At 39.6% G+C, this 22764-nt stretch overlaps 1 protein-coding gene and 1 non-coding gene across 4 annotated transcripts in view; both read left to right on the top strand.

Annotated features, from left to right (window-relative positions):
- spg (dedicator of cytokinesis spg) overlaps positions 1-22764 on the top strand; it is a 372699-nt gene that overhangs the window by 37612 nt on the left and 312323 nt on the right. The window lies entirely within an intron of this gene.
- On the top strand, positions 5398-5470 carry TRNAK-UUU (transfer RNA lysine (anticodon UUU)). Its single transcript has one exon. It is a non-coding gene; the product is annotated as a tRNA-Lys (tRNA).

Genomic DNA, 22764 nt, shown 5'->3' with positions numbered 1-22764 from the left:
ATTATTATTATTACTGCTTCTATTATTGTTATTATTTTTGTTTTTACTACTACTACTACTTGTCTCTTTTAAAAATTACATTGATTTGTAATTTCCATATTCTGAATGTATACAGACAAATCTGTTTTTATAATCAGTGTAAAATAGACTGTAAGCTTAAATGTAACCCTACTTCAAATAATAATAATAATAACAACAATAATAATAATAATAGTTGTTGTAACTTTCGACCTGTAAGTCACAGAAAACAATATTTTTTTAAATAAATTATCGCTACAATTTCACTATTCGAATTACATTAACTCATTCCAGATATCTCATGGGGGGGGCAAGTGCTCCGCCTGGCCTCTCGCTGCGGGCGACCTTGCGCGCGGGCACACACACACACACACAAAATTGTGATTGGCTCTTAGGTCTCAACATCAGATAAGCAAGCAATTGTGACTCTCCAATGTGCTTGTAATACATTGGGAGAAAATGTGTTTATTTTTTTACGGTAATTTTTGGTATGGAATTGATAATGTGGAAAAAGAGCTGATGGTCTACTTCTTTGCCCACTAACCCATTAGCAAGACCCAAAAGGTACTCACGAGGAGCGATAGTGGCGCGGACCGCACATCAAAATTTTGTGCGGATATTTCCTTTTTAATAATATGAAATTATAAGTGTCTATAATATATGTAAAGAAAAAGTTTACACCTTGACACTATGCTGCAACACGTGCGATGAGTCAAGGGGAAGAAGGGAATTGATTGATTTTGTGTTTTAAATCTGTTTTATGCACAGTAAGGCTAATAGGGACTGGACCTACAGTTTAAAGTGGGATTCGAACGTCCATATGCTTCCACCGGGGATCGAACCCGGGACCCCCGAGACAAGGCGACGACTTTTCCACATTTTAATTTTTTTTATATACCTCTATTCGGCAGTATCCCCCTTCATTCACACATTTCTCAAACTTTCACTCATGTCAATTTTTACTGTATTCTTTTTTTTACTCATTTTGGACAAACCCAAACATCCAAGTCGTAGCCGAGATTCGAACCCGGGACCCCTGGCTTTGTAGCGTGCTGTGCTAACCACTCCGCCACGGAGGTCGACCCCACTACGCCATCGAAGACCTCACAATAGGGGTAGAGGCGAATACTATTTCATTTACTTGAGATGGTTCGAAATCACTCTTGCTACTGGTCATATTTAGACCCGTTAGATGAAGAAAAGACAGAATTTAGGGGGAAGATCTAGTAAAGCGTTCAATAAAGCTAAAAAGAAGTTATTTTCAGTAATAGAATATTAGTAGACACCCTTTCGTAAGTGTATTATGACCTGATGGGTGGGGGACACGTCATTGACTTTGGGTAAGGGGGCGTGGTGGCCATTTGCACACTTTTTTTTTTGTCCCAGCACTATATGCTAAACATTATCTACCAAGGGAAATGAACTGCCCTTGCACCCACCCATTTTTGGAATCCAATCGCCGCCACTGCGTACAGTGGGAAAGAAAATGCCCCTTTTTCCCCTACTAATGCAGTCCCTGCAATGCTGCCTTCACATGAATCGAGACTCTTAATTTCCCTTTTCGTTTAAAAAACGGTCCGAATTTCCCTACAAAAGGGAAATTTACCTTCATGAAGTCGTCTTCTAACGAAATCGCCGGGACCATTTTTCTCCCAGAGTTCCAGAAAAACATAAGTAGAGTTGTTACATAAACGTCTTTATTGCCCTGCTCTTGTTTCAAGTACGTTCCTCGCTTTCCCTGTTAATTTTAATCAACCTGAAGAATGACGTGCATGGTCCGTTGCGCAAGCGCACCTCGTTGCATGGAAAGTGTCCTGCACATGCATAGCAGATTACCGGAAGTTGGTGTTACGTAAGCTGTAGTGCCTCGGATAAATTCCTTCACTGAACCAAATACGTCGTGCTTCTCATTTCCATCATTTTACATGCTCTGCGAAAGTGCTGTAACTTCGGTATTTTCCTAATGTTATTTATTTTCACCAATGGTGTTGTCATACACAACATTGGAGCCCAGAAGATAAAATGTCAGTTTTCGTGCTTATTTCTTCGGAAGTGCTTCCGTGGATATGTTTTGTTTTTTCGTTCTTGTTTTTTCATTTTTTCTGTTTCCCTGTTCAGTTCCGGAATAACTTTTTTTATTTGGGGCTACAAAGTTCAACCTACATACACACACACAGTGCTTTTTTTCCTGGGAGGAAAGTTTCCGGTACTTTTCAAGTTTTTTTTAATATTTTGATTGTGTTGATTTTGTTATTATGTTCATCTTAATAACTATTGAAAATGTTGTGGCACGTTCACAAATGATCCTGTGTTCATGTATCTACACACACAAACACACACATTTCTTTTAAAAAGGTGCCGGTAGGGGTACCGTTGATAACCGCCACAAAAAGCACCGTATACGTACATACACATACATTAATTTTTATGTGTGTTTGGGTATAGGGTACATAGTATGTCCCATTCCACATTAGAACACGGCCACATGACTGCATTTTTATAATAAAATTTGCATAAGCATGTACTGCAACAAAAGAAGGAAAATTCACAAAATAATTTTGATTTAAAAAACAGTGTTACAAACATACGATAAAGCTCTAGACCTCATTCCATATAGTTTTTGCAAACATATTAAACAGTTTTTACTTCCGTTTAAACCTTTCCGAGAACACAGATATAGTATACTATATATGTACTATGTATACTATGTACTATGCACTACCTTCTCCACTTATGGCGAATCGCGAAGATGAGTGATGATATGAAGGGACACTCACATAGAGCAATCATGCCCAGGGTTGGATTCGAACCCGGGACCCTTGGCGTCGTAGCGCACTGGTTCAGTGGGATCGATGAGTATTACCGTGAAAATTATCCATCACCAGGTTCGTGCACTTTATTTGACCCAATAAGAGCTTCAAGAATTAAAAGAAAACTCAAAACAAGCTGTTGACAACTTCTGCACCAGCGTACATAAAAATCCATCGCTTAAAAATACATAGGATGTAAGAGAAAAATTAATGAAAATAGTCATGAATAATTTGCACGGTAATACTCATGGATCCCACTATACGATATTCGGTTATCATCGTGGTCGCTTTTAACCCACGGTACTCGTTCACCGTCAAGTAGATCAAAGAAAGAAACAACCATGCTCTTCTGTTTCTCGGCTATCTCCTTTTCGCATTCGTTCCGTTTAGGATAACTACTTTCGCTGTACGTGCCTGCGATTGAATTCCGGACAAGCTAATTAAGTCAGCAATTAAGGTGGAGCCTCCGCTGTCTGCATATTCACGGGCTGTGGCTGAACGGGTCCTCTTGACCAGGTGTTCCTTCTCGTTGTAAACAGACAACATCGAACTCTCTCACTCACGCACTCGGGTTCATTTTGCGCCATCGCAGTTGCATTTGTTCTTTCTGCAACGTGGGAGCTTCCAATGGACCATATTAGTGTGACGTCACGCTACAAGATTGAGTCCAAACAAAGTACTCGTGTGGTTTTAGCCTATTCAAAAGCACTGCATTTTCCATTAGCCTTAAGAATTGTGACAGCAGTTATGAAACAAAATTGTGATGCGTACTCAATGTAAATATGAGATCTCGGGGAATACGTCGATATATTATTACACGTCTTGCAGAGCATAAGGTAAAGAATAACTGGAGTAAGGAAATGGAGTAAAGCGAATCCTCCTACCGGCTTCCGATCCGAAAGGGCAGCCAATAGGCGGCGGCGCTGCAGTCACGTGAACGTGCTCAACTCCCAGAATGCTTCGGCTGGGTTCGGAAACGGAATAGCTCGATGTTCTTTAGAAATGCATGATTTCCTTACTCCACCTATTTTTCACCTTATGCTCTGAAAGGTCTGTGCAATATATCGACGTATTCTCCTAAATCTCATCTTTACATTGATGTACGATACACATCACAATTTTGTTTCATAACTGCTGTTACATTTCTTAAAGCTACCCCTTTCGATGGAAAATTCAATGCTTTTGAATAGGCTAAAACCACGTGACTGCTTTGTTTGGACTCAAATCGGCCTCAGTCATCTGCTGTGACGTCACCACTAATATGGTCCGGTCCATTGTAACGCGAGGTCACACAGAGTGCAAGTTTGCCATGTAGGGTATGCGTGTAGTTTAGTCTGTAGTAAGACTAGACAATATGTCGATTGAGTTGTGGTTTCCACAGATTTTTCTCCTCGGCAAAGATATGATAAATGACTAAGTATCATCGCTTTTTTCGCCAATGTAGGTTCAGGGTTCGCGTCCCTCCATCGGTTTGATCAAATTGCCAGCAATCTCATTGTCCGGATGAATAAAAGCGGTGGGAAAAGTGACAAAAAACACGAAATGTTCAGATCATTTTGTTTAATCCTATCGTTAAATAAAGTGATTTTCGTTCCGTTTCTATGAGTGACCGATAATGTCTGCTGATTTTCAAAAGTTTGTCAAAACTGATGCACTTCCTTGTTTTAAAAATGCGATTTTTCCATGTACACACATGGAAATTCATCTATACAGCAAAGTGCATCATGTATTTCTATGGCGAGCCTTATTTTAATGCATCAATTGATAGTTTCCTGCATCTTTCTCGATGATGCACTTAAACATTTGGTCTTGAGTATAGATTTTATGCATTTTTTGTTTCAACTGATGCATTTACTTTTCTCTCATTCAAAATGAAAGATGAAAGAACTGCGGGCAGTAAGAGTGCAGACTTTACAGTAATAATGTGCGTATATTTAGTCATCCGTTGAGGTTTGGCATAATGCTGTTCTCCCACCTTGTCAGAGAATAGAGTTTACGTATATTAACTACAGATAAGACTATAAACACAATTAATAAAACGAAAACAATACAATGGAAATAAAGATGAAAAATACAAAAAAATATATATGAAGCGAGTCAGATATGAATGTGTAGTAACGCAGTTTCATTCATAGAAATAAAAGCATAATGGCACCTTGAACTATGTTTCGCAATACACAATTGGTAAGTACGAACCATGCAAAACACAAAATATTCGATTTTAATGTTTCTCCGATATACCGAATTTTTACCGGAACTTGTAACACTTCTAAGTTAACAAACAGATATTTACGATAAGATTCATTCAATAAATAATAATAATTGGAACTTCATATGTTTCCTATTGCTCTATGTATGATTTAGTGGATATCAATCAAACCAGATACAAAACACAAGTTTGAGGGAAAACAACATGCAATATACCTCGTGTGTACGTACTACGGGCGTGGAAGAGGAAATCACGCAATTCTCTTTATCTGTTCCATTACACTGATAACACAAGGTCGTGGTGTTGTCGTGACGTCAGCAATGTACCATATCACGATCTCACAATACTGACAATACTAGAGCCCGGATAGCTCAGTCGGTAGAGCGTTAGGCTTTTAACCTAACGGTCCAGGGTTCGAGTCCCTGTTCGGGCGGATTTTTTTATTTTTAGTAACAAACTAATTCATTTCAGGAAAAATCACACTACCAATTAAGCATTAGAATGGAATTTACAGAACCTTGAAAGAATTCAGTAAATGTTAATGTACATGACTTATTATTATTATGAGCGACTTATTTCCACTTTGAAATGCAGTTCTTGAATTGAAGAAGTGAACACACGCGCCCTTTACATGCCTATGAAAGCAGCACAGCACAAGAATTGTAGTAACTATAGTAATTACTATGTAGTAACTGCTTTTATGGAATTTCAGACTGAAGCGAGAAGCGACACGTGTCCCTTGGAAGCAAACCATCAAAAGTAAATGCAACCATTCGTATCGAATCGAAGTGACCCGACAAGCTGCATTTTACGTGCCCCTTGTCGCTTGTATCTTTGATATGAAACTCTCATGTCGCATGTTGCTCGTCACTTCGGCAGTCTAAAAGCTTCTTTAGGCTTAAATTTGACAGGAAATAAATACATTTGACTAAAATGAAGAACTTCGTTAGATACGCAGTACGCAACAATACCTTTCCTGTGTGAGGTACCTTTTTAATTATAACATTATTTTTTTTAAAACAGGTTTACTTGGGATGACATAAGTCGGGAACTATTTGAGTTATAGCCTTCAATTTTTCAATAAAACATGATATTTGCGTCCTTTATTTTAGTAATATTTTAGATCACTTTTATGTTTAAAAGTATAGGGGCATACCGTAGTATCCTTAAACTATTTAACAACACTGTTTGACTATAATTTAAAATATATTTTTCCACCGCTTTTCCTCCCACGACCTGCGATTCTGGTGGGGCCATGACGACCACTGCCCCACATGATATTTTTCATGAGTTTTTGCGAGGTCATTGATGACGTTTCCATCATATAGGAAGCGGCGTTCAAATGGGTAGTCACCACATCGTACTTCTGGGTCGGCGATTTTTTTTTTTAATTTACAAAAATTGAAATTATATTTTGCAAGCAACTTTTCTGAATGTTGATTCAGTTTGTGTGATTCCACGAAGTTGCTTTGTACTTTTTCTTTTCCGCGGATTGCGTTTGTCTGGATGAGTCATTGCTTCATGCTAATTGGACAATGAAAGGGAAATCCACTGGCTCCAAGGTTGATAAGAACTGGTTGCAATCGGTATGGAATATATCAAGTTTCAACACACTCCACTACATTGTTCGAAAATCCTATCATGAAGTTTGATTTCATAACGAGCTAATGACTCGATATTCGAATCTTCAAGGTTAGGCTGGACCTTTGGTCTGCACCAGCGAAGTCCTTTCAGAATTTTTTCTCTTCTTTCGAAATAATCGCTATGATAATCCAAAATGTGAAATTGCATGTTTTTTATAATCCCTTCTAGAGCATTCACGCGAATCTTCGTGTGGTTTGCTTTCAATGTTGTCTTGATATTCGCAATAATTTAATACGGTTACGTAGCTACGAAGCTTTTTGGAATATCTAAACAACATCGAAGAACCAAAAGCCTATAGGTTCACTGATTGGTAGGGACGTGAAGTTTTCGTTGTAACGATAACACAACACCGAAAAGATGAGGAAGCAAAATAAAGTATATAAAATGTATTCGGGTATGTAAAGGAGGAAAGTTTTCGGTGTTTCGGAATCGCCAAATAACGCGAATTATGTCATTTTTCAGAATAACACCGAATTTTACACTTTAACGCGAGAAACGCCGCGAAATATGCACTATAAACTGGAGGTAACACCTCTTCTGTTCGAAAAGATCTACCTGAGGCGCTATTCGGTCATTTGTAGTCTAGCTGGTGGTAGTTCGATTGAAAAGAGATTATCACGTTTCATTTATTGCAGTTTGGCGCAGACATGACTGACAGTGTTTATCTTCGTACTGAAATAGAATTAATTTTCTCAGGGGAAGCATCTGTTGTGTTTCGAAGGGGGGGGGGGGGTGTATGTGTGTACACAAAACTGTTGCACAGGGATTTTTTGGCATTGTTGGGGAAATGTGATGTTCAAAGATTTGTGTGTTATCATTCAATAAATATTTCATATTTAGAGGCTGATAAGAACAAATACTTTTCCAAGTGGAAGCAATTTGGTCATTTCTCATAAAGCCATATTTTTTTGTTATGAAAGTAAAATTTGTCTCAATTTTTCATAACTGATACAATGTGAAAATCTTAAGCATAGAAGGAACAGTAAATATACATGTAAAAATAACAACGATTTTAAATTAATAACACGGAATTTTTCGCTCTAAACCGCGAAAAATAACACCGAATTGCAGCAAAAAATAACATCGAAATTCAGGGAGAACTAAAACGAAAACATCATGTCCCTACTGATTGGTATAAATTAAAAAAAAAAAAACACCACCTTACCTTACCTTCCAAAATGAAATCACAAATACGCCACCGAGTTGGCATCCCCCAAAAGCAAAACCACAGTGATGAAGGCTACAATGCAACCGGCTTTCCTTATCTCTCGTCTCCGCCCCTGGTCCCACTGCAGTTATCCTGCAACTTGTAACCTAACCCTGACATCGTATTGCGTCAGTGAAGTTCCGCATTTACGTGACACATTCCTTGCGATCGTCTATTGTCGCTGTGCGCTGAACCTTCACTTCGGCCTTGCCGTTCGCGGGCGCTCGAGACAACGACACCCGTCATATTTGTCCGCCAGCCGTGGGTGGCGTGAGTAAGCAACTTGGAGTGTTTGGAAGGAGAGAAGAAAAATATCCTTCCCTGCTGTAGACTGTGTGCTCTAAAGTTACAAGTGCCTGCACTAAGAGCATGCTTGTCCATAAGTGCATGTCAACCTACCGGATGGCATTGTAGTCCATGTTGTTGTGTTTAAATCATGGGGTTCAGGGTTCGAGTTCGGTTTATAGAGAGAACCAAATGGTTCGTAGCTGCCTTTGTAGCCGCAACGTTCAGTGATAGTCACAATCTCACTTCCTTGGTTCTGGATTCGAGTCTCGACCTGGGCATGAATATGTGTTCGGTTGCTTCACCCATTTCATCTAATTCATCTTGAAACTTTGTACGGATGTGAAAGGAAGTGCTCACATGGACGTCGTAAGAATTTTTTTCAGGAAGGGACAAGCAAGGTGGAAGGCTAACAAGCCACATTTTCTCCCATAATAGTGTGATTCCCTAAAAAAAAAAACATTGCTTCAATTTGAAGTTATGTTCATGCAATAGTTAACATGTATTATTGTGCCTGAAATGAAATTATGAAATACATAATTTTTGATTGACTTTCATTTTCCATTTTGTGTTTCTGGATTACGTTCATCTGAAGTGAATGCGTGTGAAATAGTCTACGAGGCTCGACTTGAACTTCGACCACTTGGAGCTACAAAAGTTCCGAATTATTATTATTTTATTATTATTATTATTATTGAAAAACCACTTTGCTATTTCAAATTCTGAAAAGAAAAGAGCCTCCTCCTCTATGGCTGTGGACCTACAGTTTAAAGTGGGATCCGAACCACTTGTGCCTCCACCGGGTATCGAACCCGGGACCCCTTGATTACAAGGCAATGACGCTACCACTGCGCCTTGGGGGAGGCCCCTATTTGAGCTCATAATTAATTAATGAAACAATAGTTGGTTTTTCCCCTGATATTGGAATGATTAAATCAATTTATTAAATAAAGATCTTTGTCTAAATCACGAAGTGTGTCTTGAGTGATGATGTATGATAGCCATGCGTAGTGATTTTGACTATTTCAGAGGATGAGCTATGTAAGTCTCTTTGCGTGGAGACCGCAGGGAAAATGTGACTTTGTTCCTGGAGAAATGCAGAAGATCTTGACCAAAGCGGAGGGAAAGTTCTTGGTTGCGAACTGGAAGCAGGATGATTTAACCAAACAAAACAACTTCACCTTCGCTTTCATCCAAAGTCTCTAATGAGCTGCGCCTAACCAGGCTGCATTTAATTGGCGGCCTTGCCTTGTTCTGGTTTACACAGGTTGTGTTTGTGTTGCTGGATTACGTTCATCTGAAGTGAATGCGTGTGAAATAGTCTACCAGGCTCGACTTGAACTAAGACCACTTGGAGCTACAAACGTCCGAATTATTATTATTTGTTATATATATATATATGTATTTTTTAAGAACCACTTTGCTATTTCAAATTCTGAAAACGAAAGGAGCCTCCCCTATGGTGCAGTGGTATCGTCGTAGCCTTGTAATCAAGGGTTCCCGGGTTCGATTCCCGGCGGAGGCACAAGCGGTTCAGATCCCAGTTTAAACTGTAGGTCCAGTGCTGATGAGCCTTACTGTCCATAAAGTGGACTTAAAACACTAGCTCAATCAATCAATCAATGAAAAAGAGAAGAAGACATGTTTATTATTTACAATACACTTCCACTGTGATGATATCCTACATGGTTTCGTCGTGCAATACACACTTTGACATCGCGTAGAGAACGTCAAGACAAACAACTTTTCTTGATAATGGTTTGCTCGTTGAGGCCTGTTCGACGCTGTGAACCCTTGATAAATGGCATTTTTATCGTGTACATATGCAACCACGCGACATGACTGTTGTCAGTGGCATTTATATACAGCGTGTTACGCTTAGAAGAATCGAGAAATAATTTGTTTAAAGCATTATATTATTAACAGACCTTTTTACGTACTTTGATGTAGAAACTCACCGAGTTTAGGAAAATGGTCAATGCAACTCTATGTTTGATTTGATTTGAATTTAAAATATTGGGTGCGTCAGCACTAATGCTATTTTGCACCCTTCACATTATACGGGGTCCAGCCCCTTATCGTTACACATAACAACTCTAACGTTGCAGAACTAAAATCATAAAATATTAAAATCTTTGTTCCCCCGTTTATTGTATACTACTTTATTTATTTTTTTCGTTTTACAATTTACATTTTTCGTATCGTTTACATTGGTATTTAAGATTACACTAATTTTGATTTATAGCTATACGTACCCTGGTTGTTCTGGTTTCTTAAACAATCAAGATTTACATGTTGTAAATTATTAAATTGATAAAGGGTGAGTAATGGTAGTAAAGTCCTCCTCCGTGGCCGTGCGGTCTAAGCCTCTGTGCTTTGGGCTCCCGACTGCGGGACGGCATGGGTTCGAGTCCGCCTGGATTCAGTCTCTGGGTTCTCGGCCTGTGTATAGGACCGGTGGCAACCCACCATCGTCAGGAGCTACGAGTGAGTAGCGTAACCCGGTCACAGATATATCCTATAACAGCTGGGGGTTCGACGTGCTGACCCCACGTCACACCATTACCGGTCTCCTCACCTCTAGATAGGATTGTGCGAGGGAGACTGGCAGTCGGGAGATAGGCCAAGGCCCTTACGGGCTGTAGAGCCACGGGTTATTATAATGATAGTAAGGACATTGTTAGAGAGATGATACACGTAGGATTGGAAAGCTTGTTTTGAAGAGCCCGTACCGTTGAAACAAGGCCTCGATTATTTTAAATAGTTGTCCTTCTTGATGTCCTGTACGCTAAGTGGGTGTTTCTGGGTATTGTATGGCAATACCCGGTATAACACAATTATGGACAATAGGAAACGTTTGCTCCAGTCGCAAACAATTCCGTTACGTTAAAAAGATCACAAACTGAGAACCGAAATCGGAAATGTTCTGTGTAGATTTTGTGCAACACACACTTAATTAGGGGTGTAACGGATGGCCCTTTGCGAAGACACGCAAAGGTCAACCTCCCTTCCACGTAGTACACCCTCGACTAAATTTGCAGACTAACGAGGCTCTGGCGTCTGAACGACCAGTATAATCCTCCGTTTGGGCTCGTGTTGTGTGTTCTCCTTAAGTGTTTATAGTTGTCCTTTTATCCATTTCATCTTATCACAATTCATCATCATCTTCGCGATTAGCCAAAAGTGACAGAATAGCGAAGTAAACATATCAATCAATCGAACACACTTAATTATTACCGGTAGCTTTCGTCACCATACGTACCAAGAAATAACCCCATCTCTCATTAGGCAACTTTCCCCCAACAAGACGAACTTAATCAAATCTGTTTCTCGTGTGCCCTAACATATCTATATTTTATTGTTTATCAACTAAACTTTATGTGTTTTAAATTCACTTAAACTGTTGTACCACTGTTGAAATTAGTGCAGAGTGAGTAATTATGTCGTTTTCATTTCAGGTAAGTGCATGATGGGAGACCAGGAGTGCTTCTCCTGAGAGCGAATGTACGGAGGACGCTGTGGCATAGAGTGTTTTTAGCGGCTTCCATTTCCTTGAGAGCATCTGCATTTCCCTGGCGGAGAGTATCACCTCAAGGGAAAACGTACTGCCAACATTAATTTGGTACAGGCATGAGTATTTTTCGCATTCAAGATTTAAGAATTTCGCTTTACATCTTTGTTTTGCCTTCTTGAAATGTCTATTAAAATCGTGGTGAATCCATTATATCTGACATTCCATTTTCCGTGAGAACTAAGTTGCAGATCCATTCCTGCTTAGCCTGTCACAGACGATACGGTACGATACGATACGATACAATCGTCTCCATGATATATATCGCTAAATATCGTGACGATATATCGTCTAGTTGATATCACCTGGACGATATTTTTTCAATATCGCGGTATATCGTCTGGACGACCTCCTTGGAGGAGTGGTTAGCACAGCGCGCTATGACGCCAGCGGTACCGGGTTCAAATCTGTATCAATTTCATCCCTATCTTCCCGATTAGCCAAAAAGGCAGAAATGCGACGCTAAATAACAAAACTCGAATCAAACCTATCCGTACACGAGGTCGATATAAAACATTAAGAAAATAATACAAAATTACTCATAAAAGGATCGTGGAAAAATAAGTGCTTAAAGATCAACATTAAATATACTCACGAAATCGTGTTACACTTTAAAATAGGATGTCCATTGGAAGTGATCGGCTGTGTTAACTTTGATAATATTATTCCTGAAGAAGTTAAGCGTTCAGGATAACATATTGTATTTGTGGTTTTCTGTGATGCGTAGTGGTTACATTTATACATGATAATGCTCGCCGTCTGATCATTCGCAGACTTTTCGTAAAGTATTTTGCCTTATCCAATACTGTGCCGTTCTGGACAACGTTTCTACGAAACCTTTTTTGCCCTTTTGCATTGATGTACCGTATTGAAAATGTATGTGGAGCATTCAGTGAAAAGTGGCCCTACTCCATGTAAATAACAAAATGAATTTATATGGAAATGATTATTGTTTTTAATTGCATTAAGGTTTAGATGTTTGCGAATGCATATAATTTACTCATTTAACCAAATAAAAGTTACTATCATCTGCAGCCCATATAGCTTCACAGACAAATGAAGTCAAAATGTCATACATTTTTAAAGCGTCACACACGCAACTCACTTTGGTTCATGTTTTTCATGCATTCAGCCCATGCTATCATTCTGAACTTTTTTCATTTGTTAGCAGACACCACAAAGTACTTCATAATTCTATTAAATCACTTCATTGTTAATATTTTAATCCAATCTCATGTCTAGGACGTGAAATTGTGTGTTATAAATATGACACACGTAACGCTGGAATGCCCCATGTGCTTTAAGTTATTGTAAACACTGAGTGGATTGGTGTTTTTTCAAAGGAGCTCCCGCTTAGCAGAATGATTAGCACTCTGCTTTTGGCACAAACTGTCTCGGAATCGATCCCCGATCGAAGGAGGATGGGTACGTTTACCCATCATAGTTATAGGAGACCTTTGTAAAGAAGTATAGTGAAGTCCGGTTTAGAAATCCATAAAAAAACAGCGGCGATGAGACTCTATGCGGTGGCCACGCAAACGACGAACCTTGACCCTCATCACAGAGCTTAATTTTAATTATATACTGCTGGACAAGAAAAACCGGACACCTTAATATTTGACATCTGAATTGCAATTACTTATGAATTACGCTCTCAGTTTGGTAGTTTTCTGTAACTTTCGTTTTTGTACTAATTTAACTTACTAATGTATGTAGAACATCCTCAAAGTTGTTTTTCTGTTGAATATATTTCCAGTAATTTAGTTAGCCTTCGAATCAGAATTTATGTGTCCTGTTTTTTTGTCCAGCAGTGTATTTTGGAACGACTGGAAAACATCTATAGGAAATAAAATTACTTTTTTATTTATTTCCCAAAAGTTTCAGGTAAAGTACTGAAATACCATTTTATACTGAAACAGTAACAGCAGAAAAACAACAACAATAATAATAATATTAACAAATGAATAGAATTCAAGATGGAACAAAAATTTTTAAAATTGCACATTCATTAACAATTTTCTGAAATTATGGTCTGGTAAGAATATGTCAACATTTGGAGGCAGGTTATTACATGAGCGAGGAAGCCTGTAGAAAAGAGACCGCTGTAAAAAGGAGAGCCTTGTAGTGGAATTGTAAAACAGCTTCACATTGCCTGTTGGCTGTGTATGCCAGGGGTGCTAAGGGGGCGGACCGACCCCCGAAATCCTAAAAATATCAAATTTAAATAGTGTATAAGTGGTAATTAATTTTACATCCTTAGCAAGATTAAACATTAGTGCGAAAAAAAAAGTTTAGTGTATAATAGAGCAACCAGCTAATATTTTTATATTCTACAATTTAATCCAAAGAATAAATGGATCCACATCTTCCAAAATTTACAGTTTTCTTTGTGAGATGTCACACAATATAAACTTTATGAGTTTTAAATTCTTTTTTTCGGAATGAGTAAAGGTTAATAACAAAATACAATAAATATGAATGTCAGTACACTAACTACAAAATGTAAGAAAAATAATGTCACTCATACGGTGGTTTTAGTAGCAAAGTCCATCCATTTATATAATAATAATAATAACAATAAATCTGGATTAAAGTTGGTTTATTTTAAATTATAGTTATTATTGTAAAATTACAATTATAACCATGGCAATAATTATTATTGTGATTATTATTTCTACTCATCAAGCTTTATTAATGGCCTGCCCGACTCTACAAATATTTCTGGCGACGCCTTTGCTGATACGGGATGAGCCCTCCCTCCCCGAAGTAAAATCCTGGCTACGGGGCTGCGTGTGGGGACTCCCTAGAGGAAATTTGCTGATCATTTACATTTGCCGTTCATGGCGCCTCTCTACATATCCATAGTCCGGAGTCAATTTCCGAGAACTGCTTTTGTAGACAGAGTGGAGTACATTTAGTGTCACAACAACAGTACAGAAGGTAGTCGAGTAATTCCAAGTAGCAGGAAACCGCGAGTTCAATGGACAGGAGGAGGTGAACTTGATATTTTATGGAGATTGCAACCTCGCTGACCAAGGTTCAAGGATACCTAGTACTTATGCTCGGAGTAAAAAATACATGAATAAGCAACAATATTCAAGAGGGAGGAAAGGGTTTGTCTGATGGTTGAACTGTAGAGGAAGACCGCAGGTCGTGGTCCGTTGTCATCGAGAGGTACATGGACTACATGTGAATCACAGAGATTGGCCAACAGAGCTCAGCGCACGTTCTTTATTGTGCTGAATCAGTGGCGGTGATTCACTGAATACCCATTATCAACATGTCAACGCACGTACGCACTTGGGGGTCAGTGCCATTGCGTAACCACGGTAGTTGCTGGAGTGGGTCCTAGGGTCAATTTTTTGTCAGCGTTGTCTCACTCTTGTTTTTCCAGCATCCACTCACCTCCATGCCTGGTAAACCACGTAACAAATTAACTAATTTTCTAGCCTTCTTAAACCCGAAGGTTTATGACTGCACGAGCCTTCCATCTGTCCCTATCCTGGGCAAGATCAATTCAATCCTTTCCATCCTTGCAGATTTATCTGTCTCAACGCTCCATCTTCGTCTTGGTCTTCCTACAGGTCTCTAACCATCAGGTTTCCCAATAATTCTGTAAACTCTTCTTTCCCCTCCTATTCGTGCCTCGTGCCCTGTCCATCTAAGTCTTCTTGATTTAATTATTCTAATAATATCTGGACATGAATGCATACTATGCAGTTCTAAATTATGTAACCTTTTCCACTCACCTGTCTCCTAATCTCTTTTAGGTTCAAATATTTGTCTTAAGGATTTTATTTTCAAATGTTCTTAATTTATGTTCCTCTTTTAACGTAAGGGACCAAGTTTCACATCCATTCACAATACTACAGGCAAAATTTATTGTTCTGTATATTTTAAATTCTAGTTTCTTAGATTTAAATGATTTGCAAACTTGATCCCTTACATTAAAAGAGGAACATAAATTAAGAGTATTTGAAAATAGCTTTAATGGACCTGAATGGTCCTCCATTCATGAAATCTTTGGGCTCCCGTCCTCATGCATAGAGCAATTGGTGCCCATATGTACGCGTTACAAATTCCTGCGAGTCTTCCACATATTGTTACCGCGGGCTATTGTCGTAATGATGGGCTCTGAACGTAATCACAGTGCTTGTGAAAACATGTTGGTACGATGTGGTTGAGTCGCTGCTGATTAATGAGTTCTCCGAATTGGGAATAAAAAAGAGACAGACGGATGGAACGCATCTTCGAATTACGGCGTGGCGGACTGAAGCAATGTCTAGAGAGATTTTTCTGGGCTGCTTCCGTGGGTGTGACTCGTGTATTCTGCTGCACATTGTGTGGTGTTTCCATGTTGGTATTGAGTTGGTATTTTAAGTCCACTTTATGCACAGTAAGGCAAATTGGGACTGGACCTACAGGTTAAAGTGGGACCCTAACCACTATGTGCCTCCACCTGGTATCGAACATGGGACCCCTTGATTACAAGGCGACGGCGCCAACACTGGCCAATCGAGGAGGATCTATGTGTTTCCACGTTTAGTAACACTTATTTCAGCAGTACCACCGCTATTCCTCACGTTATGATGAAGGTTTGATTCCGTGTGGAGGCATGTTTCATTGTTTCGGATTCCAATTTGAACTCCAACTCAAGGTCGATTAGCCTATCTGTGCATAAAGTTTGCTCAAAATTAACCCGTATAAAAGGATCTCGGGTTCGAATCCAGATGCAGATATGTTGAGAAGTAGTTCGAATTCCACTGTAAATCGTACGTCAAGTCAATGGCGGATTCAGAAGTTACAGTTTGTAGGCGTATTCAGTCGGGTACCTCATCTCACCAAGAATCAATTCTAACATACACTTGCACTGTTTCATGTAAAAAAAAAAGATATAGTGCTGTAAACAGGAACCAAGCTGACATCCCATGTTCTAGAATTAGCGTATTGCTTTGCAAAGATACGATCCAGGACTAGAATAGATGGTTATTACTCGTATTGAATACCATTGTCATAATTCCTCACATTGCCACTGTAAACTGAACGATAAGGCGAGGAGTAGAGTGAATAAACAAGGGACAAAGAACTATTCTCTCAAAGGGTCTCGGGTTCGATCCCGTTCTCAGGCATATTTCACAAGTGTTCACTTCCAAATTTAAACTGTAGGACCAATTCCGATCGGCCTATGATAAGCATAAAGTGGACTTGAATGAAACTTTAAAAGGAAACTTTAAAAGAAATGTTCCCGAGCTAGTTATACTTGGCGGTAAAAGGCAGAGTATAAGAGTCTTCATAAACTTTAAGCATAATTATATGCACAAAAGCGTGGCAGTTGGGAGGGGCGATCGCCCCTATCACCCTCCCCGTTGATCCGCTCCTGCGTCAAGCCCTGAATTTGAAACAAACCATGACAACTTTTGTAAAATAAGTTCTAAGCAATTTTTGACACACTTACGTGAGTGTGCGCCACAGAGAATAATCGCTGTATCATCTACATACGTGCGATTGCCGGAATCCGTGGCCGAGTAGTCATCACAGCGCGGTACCACACCAGGGGTTCCTGATTCGAATACGTGCGTTGGCGTTCTTTTTTAGTGTTCCTTCATCATATCATCACTGATCCTCATCTGCGCGAGTAGCTAAAAATTGCAGAAATTCGAAGTAAAAATAAAGTAAATCAATCAAGATATGTACGTCTTCGATAATTTCGTTTCGATATGCAATGGGATATGTTCATTCTGAGATTTGTTATTCGAACGCCTTTCCTCCAAGCGAAAGTTTTTAAATATACACAGAATTTACAACAGAGCGGAGGGTTTTTCCCTAACTTTTAGTGTGTGTGCTTTGTAATATATCGAAAATAAAATACTGAAGATATTATGTACACTGTCTTAGTGGAATCTGGAAACAGGAAAATATGACAAAACAATGAAATGTCGTATAGTGTTGTTTCAAATCTCGCATTATTGATGTGTGAGAGTGATTTTGATATCGATATAGTGTGAGTGAAACAACACCCATAGCCATGCACCTAAAACGGGAAGATACATGATACAGATACTAGGCACAAATTGAATTGCAGAGAAGTACCAAAACCCATAATTCAACACACCATGTGAAACTCCAAATTATTTTCAGGAATATGTGAGTGTCCGTGTTGTTGTTGTGTACCCGTGCCTATAGGTGTGTTTTTATTCCATTGTATTTTTTTGCCGGCCCTCGTTGTGGAGTGGTTAATGCATCGCGCTACGGCGCCAGAGCTCCCGGCCTGGATGTTTGTGAGTTTTCTTTCATCATATGATTACTCATCCCCATCTTTGCAAATTAGCCCAGAGTGTATTCAAAAATTGTGTAAATATGGTCAAGTGGAAGGAGAGGCTCGACAGTCGTAACTTCACCATGTGAAACAATACAAAATAAATAAATATGTTAAATAAAAATAGAAAATGTTGACTCGGGAAATTTTCCTCTAATGCGACTGATTAAAAACCCATCGATTGACAACAGTCGGGCTCGTTGCACCACAGCTGGAGGCATCTTCAGATATCGTCAACCCCCTAACCCTTTTCCATTCGTGAAAAGGAAAACGGCTGAAGTTTCTTCTTTCGCGAGAATCGAATTGGAAAACAGGCAGAAACTGCTAGCATCTCCGGAAGATATAGTATCAATTCCCTCTTCCTCTCAACAAACGAAGATGAAACGAAGCCTGCGATTCGATCCGGGGCGGGCGTGCGCGGAATGCGAATGGGCCTTGACCAAACACTCCCATCACCGTCGGAAGCCAACTCTGCCCGATAGAGAACTTTCATCACGGACGGTTTCGGTGGATGAGGAATAACGAAAATACACTGTTAATTTTTCATCCCCACAGAGTTTCCCTAAGGTATCCACTTCATACGACGCTGTCTTGGCGCCGTTGTCGCTTGAACAGGTGGAAAGGATTCCCAGTTCTCCCCCGCCGGGGATCGAACCCGGCCCTCTCTCATGGTAGTTACACAATAGCCTTCTAAAACCTGCCTGGTTTTGAAAATTGTCTATTCGATTGGCTGAAGTGTTGTATTGGCTAGGTAGTCTGTGGATACAGAAGCGTAGGCAGCCACAGGCTCAGGGTGCCAGAAATTTTGCTAAATTTCACTGCTCTACAAGGAAGTGTTGTTTACAAAATAGTAGATTTCGTGATGTGTAAATTGAAAATTGCTTGTTGGGAAGCCTGATGGTAGTAGACCTGTGGGAAGGCCAAGACGAAAATGGAGGGATAATGTTCAGATGGACATAAAGGAAAACTGTAAGGATGAAAAATATGGGATTGATCTTCCCCAGGATAGGGACAGATTGAAGGCTTGTGTGGATCTTGTTTTCAATTTATGGAAGGAATGACAGTAACTTGTTCAGATTAATGTGTAGTCAAATGGTTTCCACTCTTGTCTTTGATGCGAGCTGTCCCGGGTTCGATTCTAGGTTTAAATTCCCTAACAAAATATGTTAGGAAAATGCACCTCACACCTTTCAAAAACATGAAAAACGAACCTTATAGTGTGTTATTTCACATTTCGTGTTTTTTGCAAAAACGAAATATGCATTCCTCTACTTATACCTTTTTTCGAGTACTGGCTTTCTTACCATATTTTCTTCTTGGCGTGCGATTATAACTTAAGTAATTCACCACAGTATATGCAAAGTGACACATGCTTGATACGATATCATTACACATTTCATATTACAATCAGTAACAAAAGCCTAAACATTTAAATACCGACAGTTACAGTCTGGAGTAATGGTAACATGACAACCCAGGGAAAATGTTTGGTGAGGTAAAGCGAGGCAGCTTCTCATTAATAACCAGCTTCTGCCTTCGACGTTCTCCGCTCCCTGTCCTTCGTCGCATTCGAATTTCTCCCCACGGATTTCAATCTGTTCCCCCTCGGTGCACAAATCGGTTTTCAAAAAACGAGTCTCCTCCGCCGTAATTATAAGGAGCTCCCTCCGAGTGAAATTCTTGCATCTAATAAGTTTTCCACCGTCCCTTGCGCCCACATTCCGAGCGATGACGTCTCTCTCTAGTTGCGTGGAGCTGGAATTTCCATTAAAATCCCTCTGTTGATGTTGACGAATGGAGACGTATTTTAATCGAGACAACGCACTAGAACAACTGCTTCTAGTTTGGTTTTTGTTCTTCTAAATGAGACACGCGGAGCGGACTCTCAAATCAATCTCTAGTACCCGGGACGCGTGTCATAAGCAGCGACATGAGCTGCAGTCAGGAGGTAGCGAATGGAGTTTTTTTTTAAAAAGTGAATACTATGGAACTTTGAACAAAGAACTAAAAAATATGCTAATGGAACGTTGTGTTAGGCGTTTGAAGGAAGTGAGGAAATGTGGCTTGGCTAGAAACTGTAGAAATGTGGTTATGTTGAAGCATGGAGCGCTAATTTTTCAGAATTCTTAATGTTCGTGTACTGTTTCGAAACGAAAACCGTTGCCAAGACAAGATCAAAATCTCGAATCCAAGTGTTTTCTAGACGTACACCTGCCTCTATGTGAAGGTGTGAAAGATGCACGAGGTATCATGCCGTGCGTGGTTGTCTAGTGCCTGCATATTCGACTGCCGCGGTGAGGTGCATTGCTTATTCGCCCACGGTGTCCTCATTTCTTCCCGCATCGTTGGTTGCATCTTCCACCTGCATCTGTACGACTTTCAAATGTTCGTCGTCTGTTATGCAAGCCGTAGAATTCTTCCGTTGTTTTCATTTGGTGTGCTTCTCGTGTGGGTTACCTTGTATGGGGATGTTCACGATTTCATATACCCTGCTCGTTCCGAAATATTTGAAAAGTTAATCTTTAACGGTTGCTATCTCAGGGTGACTACTCACTGGGAATTCATTGAATTCCGGGAATTCTGCATGAATTTTTCTCTGGAGACGTGAAAAATTGTAACTTTTATTAATCCAAACACATTGAATTTATACATATTTATAAATAGCCTGAGGCAAGTTTTACAGTTTAGCTTTTATTTTTATTTGTTTGCTTCAAATATTATAAACCAGAATTCTCTCAATATGTTTACTTTTGTTCTTCGCAAAACAATCTATCTATCAGACGGAAGATTATTGCATAGGTAAATTTGAGTTTGAAATTCTTATACAATAACTTTTTCGTAGATTAGTACATCCCGTAACAATTATGACTTGTTTGTAGTAGTATTTCGAGTCTGAGTATGTGAAGTGGTCAATGTAAACTCCGCAACTTAAATTAAATATTTTAAATACATATATACCGTTTAATTGAATTGAATGAGGATTTTTTTGATACATTGGATTAACAGACCCTTTATAATGTTTATATATTTGTGTGTATATGTGTGTGGGTGGTGAGAGACGGTAATACTTATGGTTGAAGCCAGTGGCGTGCGATGACGTTTTCCGTTGGGGAAGCAGATCCCGAAAAATTAAGAAACTAAGAATTCATTGCTTCTACATGGTACGTTATACTGAAAGAAATTAGCACTACCTGATACTGTTTTCATAACGTCTCTAAGGGAAAGATGAATGTCCTGGCGCAGTTGTTCATTTTTTCGAATTTCAGTTGGTCTGTTCTTTTGTCAAACGTATTTAATGCAACAGATGATCGCGAATGATTGAGACAATTTTCAAGATTTTCACACATTGCAATATTCACAAATCCACTTTGACACCACGTAGTTCTTCCCGTAGTAAATAGTAAACAATGCCAACACTCAAGTTTTTGAAGCAAACAAATAGAAATTCACCCGGCTGAAAAACCGTAACTTTTCACCTCGCAAATCTCTTGAAGAAAGTGTGAACGCCGCCAGCGAGTTTTACCAACTCTATTTGGCGAATGTATCCGTGGACATGTTAGCTGTCTTAATAGACCGAACGCCCAGAAACGTTTATCTTCACATTGAATATGTCATCCGTATGTCAGCAATCATATTTTTGTGTTTCTCCTGTTTTGAAACTTTATAGTTTATTTATGAATATAAATTTTAAACTAGCTTGGTGGATATGCTACATCGCCGACAGTATACAGTACGCTTGGACACTTAATGGTGCAATTCGAAACACTGAGGACATCAGTAGACTGAAGCGATGACACCCTGGCTTTCTTCTAGCCTTACCGGTTGAAAGACAACATTTACCTCCACACAGCCTACCCTCCTACTGGATCCTCAAGGTCGACGGTCGATTGCTCTGGCCCGTGGTGGCATTGCAGGCTACAGGATTGCCAGGGTGATTGTTACGCAGATGTTTTGTCAACACGCCGCGAGAAGGTAGGTGTTGATGGCCCATATCGGAAAAGGACGAACCTTGGAGGCAACCCGGAAGAAATAATTAAAAACCAAAAGTTAAAGAATTAATTTGTAACAGTTATGCTGTGTGCCACCACTACTGGCCTTGCTGTACCACAGTGCACGCGCATGGTTGAAACAGAGAAAACATCTTGTACCGTTGATTTTTTGGAAAGTCCGCCTTGAAAACCGGGAATTATACTTGAGTTTTATCATGGTCCTAGAGTGGTCACCCTGTATCGAAGATTGAATATAAATGTATACGATGTTTGATTGATTTAATTTATATATTTTAGTTTGCGTTTCTGCCAGTGACAGGTGATAAAATGAGATGAAGGAACAATCACAAACACATATGGAGGGCACACAACAAAAGTCTCATAGAGGATTGTAGTGGCCATAGGTCCAGACGCCAGAGCCTCGCTAGTCTGCAAAATGCAGCCTAGGGTGTACTACGTGGAAGGGAGGTTGACATTTGGCTGTCTTCATAAAAGGTCACTTCTTACACCCATCACCAGTGATGTACTCAAGGAGATAGAAGGTGCATTGATGTGTTATATTTCATAGCAGACCTCTGTGGCAGAGTGGTAAACACATCGCGCTACGACGCCAGGGTTCCCGGGTTCGATTCCCGGCATGAAAGTTCTTTGTGAGCGTCCCTTCACCAATTTCATCATATGATGCCTTGTCCTCATCGTCGCTGTTAGCCGAAAG

Source organism: Lepisma saccharinum, chromosome 1 (genome assembly GCF_977018435.1).
Source record: "Lepisma saccharinum chromosome 1, izLepSacc3.1, whole genome shotgun sequence".
In the NCBI taxonomy this organism is placed as follows: domain Eukaryota; kingdom Metazoa; phylum Arthropoda; class Insecta; order Zygentoma; family Lepismatidae; genus Lepisma; species Lepisma saccharinum.
The sequence above is the reverse complement of the archived record's forward strand: the minus strand, read 5'-3'. Positions and strand labels throughout refer to the sequence as shown.